This window comes from Phlebotomus argentipes, unplaced genomic scaffold (genome assembly GCF_947086385.1).
Source record: "Phlebotomus argentipes unplaced genomic scaffold, Phlebotomus argentipes genome assembly contig_2, whole genome shotgun sequence".
Lineage (NCBI taxonomy): Eukaryota > Metazoa > Arthropoda > Insecta > Diptera > Psychodidae > Phlebotomus > Phlebotomus argentipes.
Genome location: NW_026776162.1, coordinates 29,682 through 42,873, shown reverse-complemented (window position 1 = coordinate 42,873; position 13,192 = coordinate 29,682). Strand labels below are relative to the sequence as shown.

Sequence of the window (13,192 nt, the reverse complement as noted above, 5' to 3'; positions counted from 1 at the left end):
CCAACTTCACATTGTTTGTGTCTGAGAATTTCTGTTTTCAAACAAATTACTTCCACTCTGTCTTATCAAATTCCGTGACTCTTTGTCTGTTTTGTGACCGGTAGTGATTTTTCTAAACATGCAAATATGATTAATTTTATGGATAATTCTCTGCTCTGGACTTGATGATTATATTTTCACATGTTAACACGTAGAGATTGAATTATTGATATGGATTTGAATGTATTTTTGTGAACCTGCAAAGTGCGAGTGCTTCTGCTATTATGTAACAACACATATTTATAAATTTTATGGAGGTTTTGTGTACGCATTGCCATAAAATTTTCGGTTGGAAATAAAATGTGAAAATGAGTGATGTTGGTATTATAGTATTTATGAGGAGTGAAAAGAAGGAATCCCATTCGTTGGACCATATTTTATTTATAATTTAATACATTATTTTGGGTGCGGAGTTTGACCGTCCATTTAGTGGGTTGGCTTTTTTACTCGCTTTAGATTGAATTGAGGTTGTACATCCTGTGACCATTTCACCTCATTCCCTCCTCGCATACACTTTTCTTCCCGCTCCAGTGTCCCTTTTCTGCACTACAGACGAGAGCAAAACCGTTTGGCTGAGAATTTCATGCGTGATTTGTGAATTCATTCATCTCGGTTTGCCTCATTTTTCCCGCCCGGAAGCTTGACTTCGTCAAAGGGTTGAATCTTGACTCGTGAAGCAATTCTCAGCCGCACACAAAATGTAAAAATTGTGTTAATTTGGTTTAACACACGCCTTTGCTATTCTGAGTTACACATGTAAGGCTCAAAATGGCTATTTTCATTCGCCTGAATGTCAGAATATTAACACGACATCCAGAAGTTGTTACATTGAATGTGTAAAGAACAGAATAACAGAACTGAATCTGCAAATATCTTGCAAAAATGCATCAATCTGTGATTGTGATTCCCATTTTAAGGCATAAACATGAAAGATATTCGCAGGAAATTCTTTTTATCGTAGATTTACTAAATATTTACTCGAATTTTAATAATCTAGGCAAATTTCACCATTTTTCCTCTCTTACACATTGTGGAATCGCTTAAAACTCTAAAGCATTGTTTTAGCGTGAATAGCAAGGACTGTTTTTCCTTATTCATTTCGATTGTTAAACTTAACATTGTTGAAGTATAACATTGTTGTGTGTGACTCAGAATTGCTCCTTTGATCTGCTCCTCGTCCGCTGAAAAGTCCTACACTTTGGCACACGCGTGTAAAATGTGGCGATCATATGTCGTGAACTCTGTCCACTCCCACACCTCATCTGGGGTTGGATTTAGCATCTCTGAGGCATCGTTCTCCCGGTCTTTTTTCGTTTTGAGGGTGGAGAGAGAATGCTTTTCGTCCAGATATTATTATTCATAATATGTTGAATATAAAGTCAGAGGTTTTTGGCCAATACACTGGTCCGCTCTGGCGGCATTAAATATCCATATGAAGGGGAGAATCACTTGTGTGCGTATAAAATTGATGATGGACGGGGGTGTGAGGGTGGGTGGCCAAATGAATGTCCGTGGAAAATGCCCATGCTCTCGAGGGGGGGGAGCGAGAGTGAGGAAAGGAAAACGCGCCAAAAAGGTGAACAATAATGGGTGTCTGTTGTACCTCCCGAAAAATGATAGAGGCCAAAAGTGGGTGGTCTTCAACTTGTACACCCTTTTATCCGGTCCGATGGGGCGCAGTGAGTGGCGAGGGGGTGGAATTGAGAGGAGATTTTGGTCATACAGCAAATAATTTCAGGGCTCAAACTGACCATTGGCCCACTTTTGCTAATAATAAAATGACTGTGGAGGTGTGTATAATATTCCATTCTTGTATGCCGAGGGAAATGGTGAATTTTCCTTCCACGCATCACTTTTAATTTTCAGGAGTGAGAAGCTGTATTGTTGCTCACATGGGTGAAAATATATTACATGCGTGGCGCAATGTGTGTGTGTGTGTGTATGGTCAAATATGAATAATTATTTATAATTATTAAATGAATGGGCGAAAAGGTTAAAACAGGAGGGAGATTTTATTAATTTCTCATTAGTTCTTCAGCCAAAAATACACCTGACCATTGAATCCTCACGGAAATTTCATCGCATTTATCGCAATTCATTCTTGGCCTTTTCCCTTTCTGAACAAACATTATCCACGGAAGAGGAATTTATTATAAAATAGCCTTCGTCAAACGAGAAACAACGTGAGATATGTGTACAAAAGGATTTCATTTAATGTGAATTTGCCTCATATTATGTATTATATTTATCCTGACATGAAGATGAGACTTTTATCAACCTTGTTGGGGCGATTTCAAGCGTAGAAAATCTGAAACAGATGCTTTTGTGACATTCTATAAGACAGTTCACCTCTTTGTCCACTGACAATATGGGAATGTCTTATGATATTCCCATGGATTCTCATAGGACAAGGCAAATTGCAGCAATAAATTGCCTTATTCTTGCTTTTCGGTGGTCACTTGTTGGATTGCACGAATGTGGTGTGTTTGTGAAGAGGAAAAATAAGTGTAATGCAGACTGAAAACATTAATAACATCACAATTTTCTACATTTCATGGCCATAAATAAAACAAATTGACGGTGGTCAGTCTAGAAGAGTCTTTTTTGTCTGTCTGAAATGCCACAATGGCAATTTTGGTGGGGTTTTTTCTGTTGTTCTGCACGTCTGTAATAATTTTATGAATATTATTTGAAGGGTGATTTTTTTTCTATGTGCAGATTAAGTTCTGTCTAGAGAAAAAGGGTTGATTTCTGTATCTTTGAGTGTTTGCAATTCGTATGGTTTTTTGTGTGCTTCACCGTGTTGGTTGTAATTAGGATTAAAATTTCAATCTAGATGATTTCTTCCGTGAAACTACCTCAGCCACAAATTAGTTTGGCGTAGGAGCAAATGTTGGCAAAGTCTCTTTGCATGAAATTTAATTATCATGATTGAAATTTTCTCCACTAAATTTCACCACGAACATAGCTACAATATTTCAGTTTATTACAATTGCTAGCAAATATTTTCTCTCTTTTATATGGTGGAAAAGAGTATATGGAGTGTGCTGAGGTCTCTCTTTTCTCTGCCGCCAACATGATGGCATACATATGCTGTAGGTATGTGGATGCTTGGGAAAGAGAGTGAGTGAGTGAGAGAGAATGGAGCTGTGAAGAGGGATGGAAACAAAATGCCATATATGCAAAGTTATTAAGAAGTTACAAATTTCCACAAAAGTCAAATAATCTCCCTGTTTATTACACATTCTGTAATTAATTCTAAATCAAATGAAAACGTATGTAGCATTAAAATACCAGGGAATACAATGCACAGGCATTTCTCTCTTTTGCTCGATTTTAATACCAAGGGTCGAGAGTATTTCGTCGACTTTTGTGTATTCGTTTATTATGGAAGCGGTAAGTTTCATGGAGAGCAGATGAATGTGTAGTGAATGTGCTTGGAGGCTTTTGAGTCGGTGAGATTGAATTAACATCGTAGATATGTTGTGTGTGGCTGTGTGGTGGGGGGTTTATTGGAATTTTCTGCAGTCAGTGAATGGAAAATGCAAAATTGTGACAATCACATTAGGCTAATCACTCATGTGATTTGTCCAAAAAATCCCACTTGTGCTCTGTGACAACTCTTGAGTGTGATTTCATATGCAAAAAGCTTCCTCGTTCAATTAAAATATGTACAACTATGCATACCGTCTGTCTCACTCGTGGAGCTTTTCTCCTGAGGCGGAGGAGGAGGAGGAGGAGGTGGGAAAATCACAAGTCGATGAGGTGGAAAATGGTGTGCATGTGCACAAGAGGCGCTTGTGCAAGTGTATTGTTGGGGGGTTGTATGAAATGAGAGACTCAATGGGGGCAAAATTGTATTTAAGTTGAGTGCGAAATGGAGAGAACGAGAAAGAGAGAAATATGAAATACAAGTTGAAATTTCAAAATTATAAATTTCTTAATAACCTTTTGTTCTTTGACAATGTTCACAGGAGCGACCCAGACTTCTCTCTCTCTCTCTCGCTCGCTTCATGCACGATCCTCTTGTGTGTCACTCTTGTGCTGCCTTTCCTCCACTTTTCACCCATGACTAACAGCCCCAACATGGGATGATTTAGCTTCGGAGAGCGGGTGGAGTTGGGGTGTTACATGTAGCTTTGACGTGTGTTATTTGACTTTATGGATAAAACTATGGCTTGTGTGTGAACAGAAAGTGAGAAAGAGTGGTTCTAAGTATAGACTGAAGAATAATGTATCATACCTATAATTTTAATGATGAATACACAAAGTTAATGTGAACAGCATTTTCAAAAACTTGCTCTTCTCGCACTACTCATGTTGACTCGCCTCTGCTTTTGGACGGGGGGCGCGCGCGAAGTGCCGAGGAGCATGAATTTTAATTCTACCCATCCACCCTTGTGTCTTCAAACAAACTCTCGTGCATTTCAAGATTCCATTTCATTGACAAAATGTTTCATCTTCGTCAGGCAGTGTGAGCTCATGTTATGTGTGAGTGGCTGTGAAGAATAAGGAGTGCAAAATGTTGGAACTTTTAAAAGGCTCAATGCGATGCATTTCAGTTTCAAACTGCAGAATCTTTTGAACATTTGCACGGGCGGAGGAGAAGACGTGAGAAATTAGTTATTTGTGTATTAGACAGACGCTTCAGGAAGTGAGTGTCGTAAGAAGATAAATAATTTGTGTGATATGTTTCCTCTTCTTTGAGAGCTTAATTGAACTTGAGAAGAACCTGGAAAACCTCAATTTTTCCTCTATCTTCACTTCACATCAATACATTTCCCTGTAATTACCTCAATCATTCACTGAAATGACATGGATCAGATTTAGTAGGGCATCAAACTATACCTTTGTGAATGTTCTACGGAACAGTGCATCTTCTCATCTGCATTAGAAGTTCGCATTGAATTCCATTGCTTTTTGCGAGGGGGGGGGGGGCTGAAAGGCTGCTGAGCGCTCCACAGGAAAGAGATCGTGGAAGATGTGGAGGTTGGCTGGTTGTGGGCTGAATGAGAGTTATGAAAAGGAGTGACTAGGGTGTAAGTTTAACGTTGAACTTTCAACAAAATATGACTCTACCGCTAACATGGTGCACTAAACAAACGGTGAAACTAATCCAATGTACTTGAATGGGGTGCTGAGGGTGGTGCGATGGGCGCTGCTGAGAAGGGAAGTGGGGGTTGAAATATCCTCCGGAATTCAATGTGTTGTGAATTCATTCAGTTTTAGACGCGCGCGTGGAGAGCAGAAAAGGAGTATACATATTAGATAAACTTGCAAGTTTCATTCGAAAGCTGGAGGTGGAAAATTTTTGGGGGCGAAGCTGTGTGTCAGTGCATGTGAGGGGATGTTTTCGGGGATAAAAGAAAATCAGGGAGTGAGTAAAATACAGCGCGCGCGGAAAATTGCAAGTGCACATGTGATGGGAAGTTGCAAGAGAGTGAGAGAGAGAGAGAGAGAGTGAAGGCCCCTCTCAAATAGCTTTGGTGTATTAAATAGTAGACATGCAAACATTCTCCGCATTTAATTTGCGAAAGCCACAAGATAATAATTGCGAAATTTACAATTAATTTAACAAGGAAATTTGTTGGCTGACTTCTGGTACTTCTGACTGTTTATTCTTGATTCTATTTGCTAGAGTTATAGTTTTCCCTCTCCGGCGCTCGCGTGTTTACAAATTCTCGAATGCTCTTCTTGTCTTTCACTCCCACTTTTGCTTACTTACCCATACCAGAAATTTTCCCCATTTTCACGCCCATCGTTAGATGTCTAGGCTTTCTGGTCATGATGGCAATGATGCTCTCTCTCCAACTCTCTCTCTCTTTCTGCAATAATATGAGAAACAGGGCATCCGTGAAAATGTTTCAAAATAAAATTACCGGTAAAATTTACGCTCTACTGGTCATACATTTTGTATCACACATTTTTCGGGGTTGCACTCGGGCTGGTTTTGGTGTGAAGAACAAACACCGTCATCACGAGGAAATTGTCTGGGATGAAGAGAGGAGACGCATTTTGAGAAGATCCTATGTTGTGGCATTTTCTCAATTGTATTATTTTCAATTTAATTAAATTTCCCCGCCGAATGGGGGTAATTTTGCGATGGTCCCAGGCCGCGCGCTATTGAGGGAAAAATGCCATGTGCCAATAATTAAAGGGAATTTTATTAATTAAACTTGTTAAGTGGTATGAAGAGATGATCATCTCAACTCTATATTCTCCTCTCGACTGGCTTCAGAATGTGCGGTTTCTTCTCGAAGATGAGTGATTTTTTCCCAGTTGATGAGGACAATTCGACGGGTGGATCGAAATCTATGAAAAGTCGATTTATCATAGTTTTTGTCTTATGTATTTTTGAAAAGCATTTTATTTTTTCTTCCTGTACAAAAATGTTGAAATTTGCATCTTATGAGACAATAGTAAAAAAAAAATCTTATTTATCCAAAAAGCACAATTTTTATCAAAAAATGCCTCAAAGAATGGAGTCAAACGCATTCGGAATCATCCTAATTTTTTTTTAAGACTTTCAATGAACATTTCTCATATCTTTTAAATTTTTTCAGTTCAAAACTTTAAAGAAAGGGTCAAATAAAGTATGAAAAGTTGATTTTTTAGAACTTGTTTGGATAAAATCGTCTCAAAGTCTATTAAAAATCGACTTTTGAAAGTAATATTTTAAAATTTTCCAATAATTTTGCCATATTTTACTCAAGAATTTCAAAAAATGTCAATAAAATCAACTAAAATATTTACAAAATAATAAATACATAGCAATATTTACACTTTAACGGATGATTTGAAGGTGTTTTGGGGGTTTTTAAGTAAATTTGGCATAGTTTTTGATTCACCCGTCGAATTGGTAGTCATCTAATCAGGCCCTGCGTATGACAATAGCCATAAATTCAATGGCATTGAGAGATATGAGAGAATCTTGTTCTCGAAAAGGGATACTATTACCCATCATTGAAATATATTACCATGAAAGTTTCATCTATGTTGCTCTCTCTGGTACACAAAGTTTCACTCTGCAGGTTCTCGCTCAATGAAATGTAATTTTAGTTAAATGATGATGAGGTTGAAATGCCAAAACTCCATCATAAGTCGAGAGGGAGAGAAGGGGCGAATCTTGAGAACCCTTTCCATCTCCTATTTCTTCGTCCCGCAGATCCTTCAAAACTATGTGCATAAGGAGTGTGTTGCGCGATGGTTTGTTCATTGGATATAATTTCGTTTTGTAATTAAATTTCATGGCTAATAACCATCATCATGTACCAAAAATTGTATTTGAATGATAATGATATTCTCTCTGGTCCTCTCTTCATTGCATTTACCCAAGAGTTTTGCGAGAGTGAGTGAGTGAGGCTGGATATGGCGTATAAAATGATTTTTGATATTCACTGTCGCATCATTTTAACGATGAGCACGAGGATGACAATACTTTGGGAGTTTTGTCATCTTCTCATGTATACACGCCCAGAGTGTGATGCGTGCCTTTTGGAAATCATTTCAGAGCGCGTTTTACACTTTATAACACTCCACCATTCTCTCCGAAAGGCACAACTTGAGTGTCGAAGGCGCGTGCTTTTTTGGGGTTGAGGATATTCTGAGAGAGGAGGTTCCTGGGAATTCCTGTTAGTGTTAGATAAAACATCGTTTTAATATTAAAATGGGGAGAGGATGGTGAAGGCGGCATGAGAGAAATATGATTAGCATTAAAGTAAACTGTCATAAAAGTATATAAATAATTGACAATTTATAAGCAAATTTTGGGGTATAGGCATAATATTAAATTAAAAGTGAGTTTTTCGGGTGGGTTTGGGCTCTGTGCGATGTGTATGATGGGTGAGAAACGGCGACACGGAACCCTTTCACTCCACTGACACGCTTTTATATTTGCACACGCATTTACCTACCCTTCATCACATATCTGGAGAAATTTGGCTCTGTGTGTGTGTCTCAGGCATTTTCCATTCGACTTTTCGCCAGCAATTCTCATCCATATCCAAAAATCCTCACTTTCTCAGTCATTTGTGGTGAGACAGACTTGAAATCTTTGTCATACACACTCATTTTCAACCCTCTCGGGGGAAAAATCTTGACTCTGATGGTGTTTTTGGTTAAATATTTACACAAGTGAGATGAAATTTATCTCTCGCGCGCTTCATTGTTCGACAATATTAGCGATAAACTCCAATTTGTCCCACACCTCAGCCATCTCGAGGAGCCCACAAGGAAGTTGAGCAGGTGCAGAGGAAAGAATTTTCATTTGCTGAAGGACACTTTTTTTCATCTTCACCCACGCCATGCTTAAAATGTGAATTTTATATTTTATTTGTCCTTAATTAAACGAATAATTTATGCTATATCCACATTTTATCCACACCAAAGACAGAGAGAAAAAAAAGAGGAAAAAAGGGGTGGAAGAATAAAAGAAATGCGAGGGTGAAGAACAAAAATTTTACAGCATCAATCTCTTAAGGTAACATCCACTCACACTCTACTTAAACTCTTTCTTGAATTATAAATTTTGTGTGTGTGTGTCTCCTGAGATGCTGCTTAACGGGAGGGTTTTTTTCTCAACTCGATGTGGTATTAATTCAAGCTCACATCTATCATGGGGATGATTTTATACGCGTAGAAATCGGTTTGTGATCCATGTTGAAAGGGTTTTTGCTGTTATACAATGACTTTGACAGCTCTTTAGATTAACTGCAACGGCAAACATGCGAATAGGAAGACAAATAAGTGGACGTGGCATTCAAGTGGGCGTGGCGTGCGAATGGGCGTGTCTTTTGAGATGGTGAGCATCTAAAGCTTCTTCATTTGCTCTATTGACATGAAATGTATGACATTTTTGAACTGTTTAGTGCTGTCATGTAAATTTACACAGCCAAACCAACGCGTAATTAATCCTTCGTGCGACTTCTCTGTTCCTCAGCGGTTGGGGAATTGAGGTAAATCGCGGAAAAGAGGAGTAAATTGAACCCCTCTTGTTTTAATACCGAGCAGGGGTGCTTTAGTTCATAAAAACGTGTTCTAACATCCACTGAAAAAATCTTCCCTCGCAAATTTTTCCTTGGTTTTTTTTTCACCATGTTATCTCACCAATGCGACATGGCGTGGTTAACCCTTTTCAGATCTACTGGTGAATGTGCGGAGTTGGGGAAGGCACGCCAGCCTTTTTTTCGGCACACAGAGCGACTCGTCTGCCAATAAATCAATAGATAACCCCTTGTTTGTGGGTGGTGCGATGAAGAAGGGCGAATGTCTTGCCAGGGACAAGTAATTAACACAAGTTGGAACTGATAAAATTTATTAGACGCGCTCTCTCTCTGGTGTCTTTGCTTTTTCGGGGGTGTACTTTGTTAAATCCAGGGCATTTTTTGCTCACGCTCCACCTTTGATTGTGTATGGATCTGTGGATGGGGTGACAAAAAGGGTTGTGAAGCGCATTTTAATATTTTCCACTTGACGTTATCAGCAAGTAGCAATTTCTGGTTTTCTGGTTTTATAGACATTGCTACAATGTTTTTGGGGGGGTGTTTCTCATGCGGCGGAGCCTCTTTTTTTCCCGCGTGGGGGGTGGCAGCAAGGCTCACCCTTGTTGTTTGTGCCGCGAGAGAGTGAGGAGGTTTGCTATTTGAACGCGGTTTTGGGTGGATTTTGTGGGACGCATTCGGCAATTTTGGCCAATTTGCCATTCCCTTATGCATCATCACGATCACGGAGGAAAATTCTTTCTTTTTTACGCACACCGTCGTCCATATCTGTCTTTGTGGAGTGCGCGCAACCCTTTGGGCCACTCTCGGTGGACCCATGAAAACCTGCGAGGTGATTAAAATTGTTTATTTAAAGTTTATGGCCATGGCCAATGAAATGGTCCTCTTAGGCCGTGTCCTGTGGTTTATTTTATCCGCGCAATGGTGATTTTTTACCCTCCCAAGAGGGACTGTGGAGGGGTGGGTGTGTGGAGAGGAGTGAAAAATTGCTGAACTGTAAAAGAATGACGAAATGGCGAGGGTTTGAACTTTGTGCACTTCCAGTGTCAAGTGGTGGGCATAAGAAGATGAAAAAAACGGGTGTGGGGATGGGGTTGAAAGAGGATTGTTGATTAGGCTACAACAGCATGGATGGTGCTAAAGCAATTTTTTACATCTTCACTTTATTTTCATTTCACCAACAAGATTATCAATGTGCTCTGAAAAGCACTTTTTCTCCTTGCGTATAAGCTTCAACTTCCATGAATGCCAGAGTGCGAGGCTTCGTTCACTGGATTTTTTTTTGTTTTAAGTGTCGCTCTGAATGTTCCAACGAAGCGACACTAAACGGTTAATTTAATTTTTTAGAGTCGACCAAAATCATAAACTATTCATTTTGACGTTGGGGAAAATCACCAAAATTGGCCTATTATGCCACTTTCCGGCCCCCCTCATGGCCATCAGACTCTTTTTCGCTGTTATGCAAATTATGCACGATGTTCCTCTCACTCACACTCACTCGGCTTTTTCCGCACCGCGGCGGAGAAGCAGCGGTGAAATTAGCTGAGGGGGCGGGAAGTGCAAAAAAAGCGCCAAATCCTGCCACCCATTGATGGCATCATGAGAATTAGTCCATGTATGAACATCCAAATCTCCCATTCTAATCTGCATTCACATGTAATGTTTCTCTCTATGGCGAAAAAGTTGCTTATTGCGCTTCTGTGAGCCCGAGTCGCTGAACAGAGGTAGACAATTGAAGTGTGAAGGGGAAAAACGAGTGATTTCAAGCACTGTAAATGGGTTTATTGAGCATAAATTATGATTTTCACTGCATTTTGTATACAATTTCTTAGAATTTCACAATACATTTTCTCTCAACAGCTCAATTACTCACAACTGTGGCATGTAAAATGTGTAAAACTGTGACATGACGTTGGTTATTATATTTAAAAAAAAATTACTTCACTCGTTGGCATTAATTTCAATAAATTTTCCTCATTTTTTCACGTATGTTTATCTTTTTCATATTGTCCTTGGTTGACATCGTGCGCTTATCAGGACAAATTCGCGAAATATGAGTTGAAAAAAAAAAAAATAAATGTGGAAAAGTGTGAGAAATTCACCGTACAAATTGGATATTTTTTTTGCCACTGTGATTGCAAACTTCAAGCACGCGGGAATATAGAGAAATATCATTGGTATAAATTGTGAGGCGTGCGAAAAAAGTTGGGGAAAAAAGTTCAAAAGCTCACGGAAAATGTTTGCCGTCGCAAATGCACGGGAAAGTGTGAGAATTTCTCGTGATGAAAATTACACACCATTAACCACATAATGGAAATATTTCTAATTACTTTTAAATCACCACTTTTCGCTATATGTTTTTTTTTCGGGATGCACTTTTTCCCGTGGTGAAGTGTGACAGGAGGGAAAAAAGGTTGGAAAACAAATGGATGAGAGAGAGAGAGTCTTTTACATCACATTGATGATTTTCTGGGGGAAAAGTTGGGGGTGATCACTTCTCAGAATAGATTTTCCCACATGAAAGTCTTGTGCGTCGGCGAATTGCACTTTTCTGTGGCCGGTGAGAAAGGGACGAAAGTCGCTTTGGAACAATTGCAGACGGACGTGTTTTAATTTTTAAACGGCTTTCAGATAAAAGTTATGCCACTGCGAGCGATGCTTTTTTTGCGCACCCTTGCAGGATGAATTTGTTGCTGAGTGCGGTGAAACAAAGGCGCCCCTTCCGCATGGCCAGTGAATTGTGGGATGCTTTTTAATTCCTCATATTATATGTGTATTTGTGTGGACAAAGTCAACTTCCTCCAGCAAAATTGCCCCTGTTTATAGTCCCACAGATGACCCGTCGCAGTGTCACTCTCGTGCGCGCCTCACATGCGATCTCTCTGTGTGGGTGGGAAAATTTTAAGTGAATATGACCAACCCAGGCGGCGGTCGAAGGAGAAGTTGACAATTTTTCCTTCTAATTTATGAGATGGCATGATTCTAGGACACGAATTTAATTATTATATTTCTGTCGTGATATTTTTTCCCGCCGCTCTCTTCCCGTGAACCGTCGAGGGTATCGCGATTGGTGTATTGCATTAATAAATAGGCTGACTTTTTTCGCCTACTCCTCGATAATTTATTGCTATATTACATGACGCTGGAGTGAGATAATTAATTAGGGACTTTTGCGGCCTTCAACACTGCAACTACTCCGAATGTCTTTGAATTATTTCAAAATCTAGTCATGGTTGTGGATTGAAAGAAATGAATTCATAGCACATGGGACTCGATAAAAATGGCCTAATTAGCTTCCTTTGCTCTACTCAACTTGTCTTGATGGGCCATTCAACTTGTGGGGTGGAAAAAAGGCGAGTCCTTAATGACATGACGCGAATTGATCCATATTTTAATTTTATTGTCATAAAATTGCAATAAAATGCCAAAATTTTGGGGTTTCCAACCCTCAGCATCTCTCCAGACAGTATTATATTCCATCGTGGGGGTTGATCACTCCTTTTTATCTCCTTGGAATTTTTCCTATGACTCTCGCATCGTCTGTGGCTTGGGTGGGTTCATTAGATAAAATACACCGAGCAATGGCATTTTGTACTTTATACTAAATGGTTTTTTGGGCCGGTTTTTTTTTCTTCTCCTTCACGTTTTTGGGGCTTGTCTGGCTCTGGGGTTGGTTTTATGCGGAGAGTCGCGTCTCTTGTGAGGCTCATCTTCTAACTACCCTCTCTTTCGGCGGCGGGGAGGGACGAAAGGGTGTTTTCTATTATTTTTACAAAAAGGGATTATACATACGTTTCCACAGCGCGAGGGTGGGCGAGAGAGACTGCCAGAAAAATGCGAAGGGGTTGAAAATTTGGCGAAGAGGAAGACGTAGCCAGGCATAACGATGGCTCCTGAGGGGGTGTGGGTGTATTAAAAACTCAAATGTGGCATCTACACCACTTGTCCGAGGCATAGAATGAGAGGGAATTCACTTGGCTGGAATTGCTGAAGAAATGCGCCGCTGCTTTTGGGGAAAATATGAAATATTTAGCGAAAAAGGGTTCCGGTTTTGTTGCTCTTCGTGGTGTTGATATATGTGAGACAAGCAGAGTGGGTGGATAAACGATTTAGGGGATGGCATTCATGAGGACTCTCTGTCATGGTTGGAGGGG

The 13,192-nt window shown here is 39.7% G+C and overlaps 1 protein-coding gene across 1 annotated transcript in view; it reads left to right on the top strand.

Moving 5' to 3' along the window:
- The window catches only part of LOC132264720 (nuclear pore complex protein Nup88), a 55,044-nt gene that overhangs the window by 32,987 nt on the left and 8,865 nt on the right, over window positions 1-13,192 (top strand). The gene's annotated exons all lie outside the window — the stretch shown is intronic.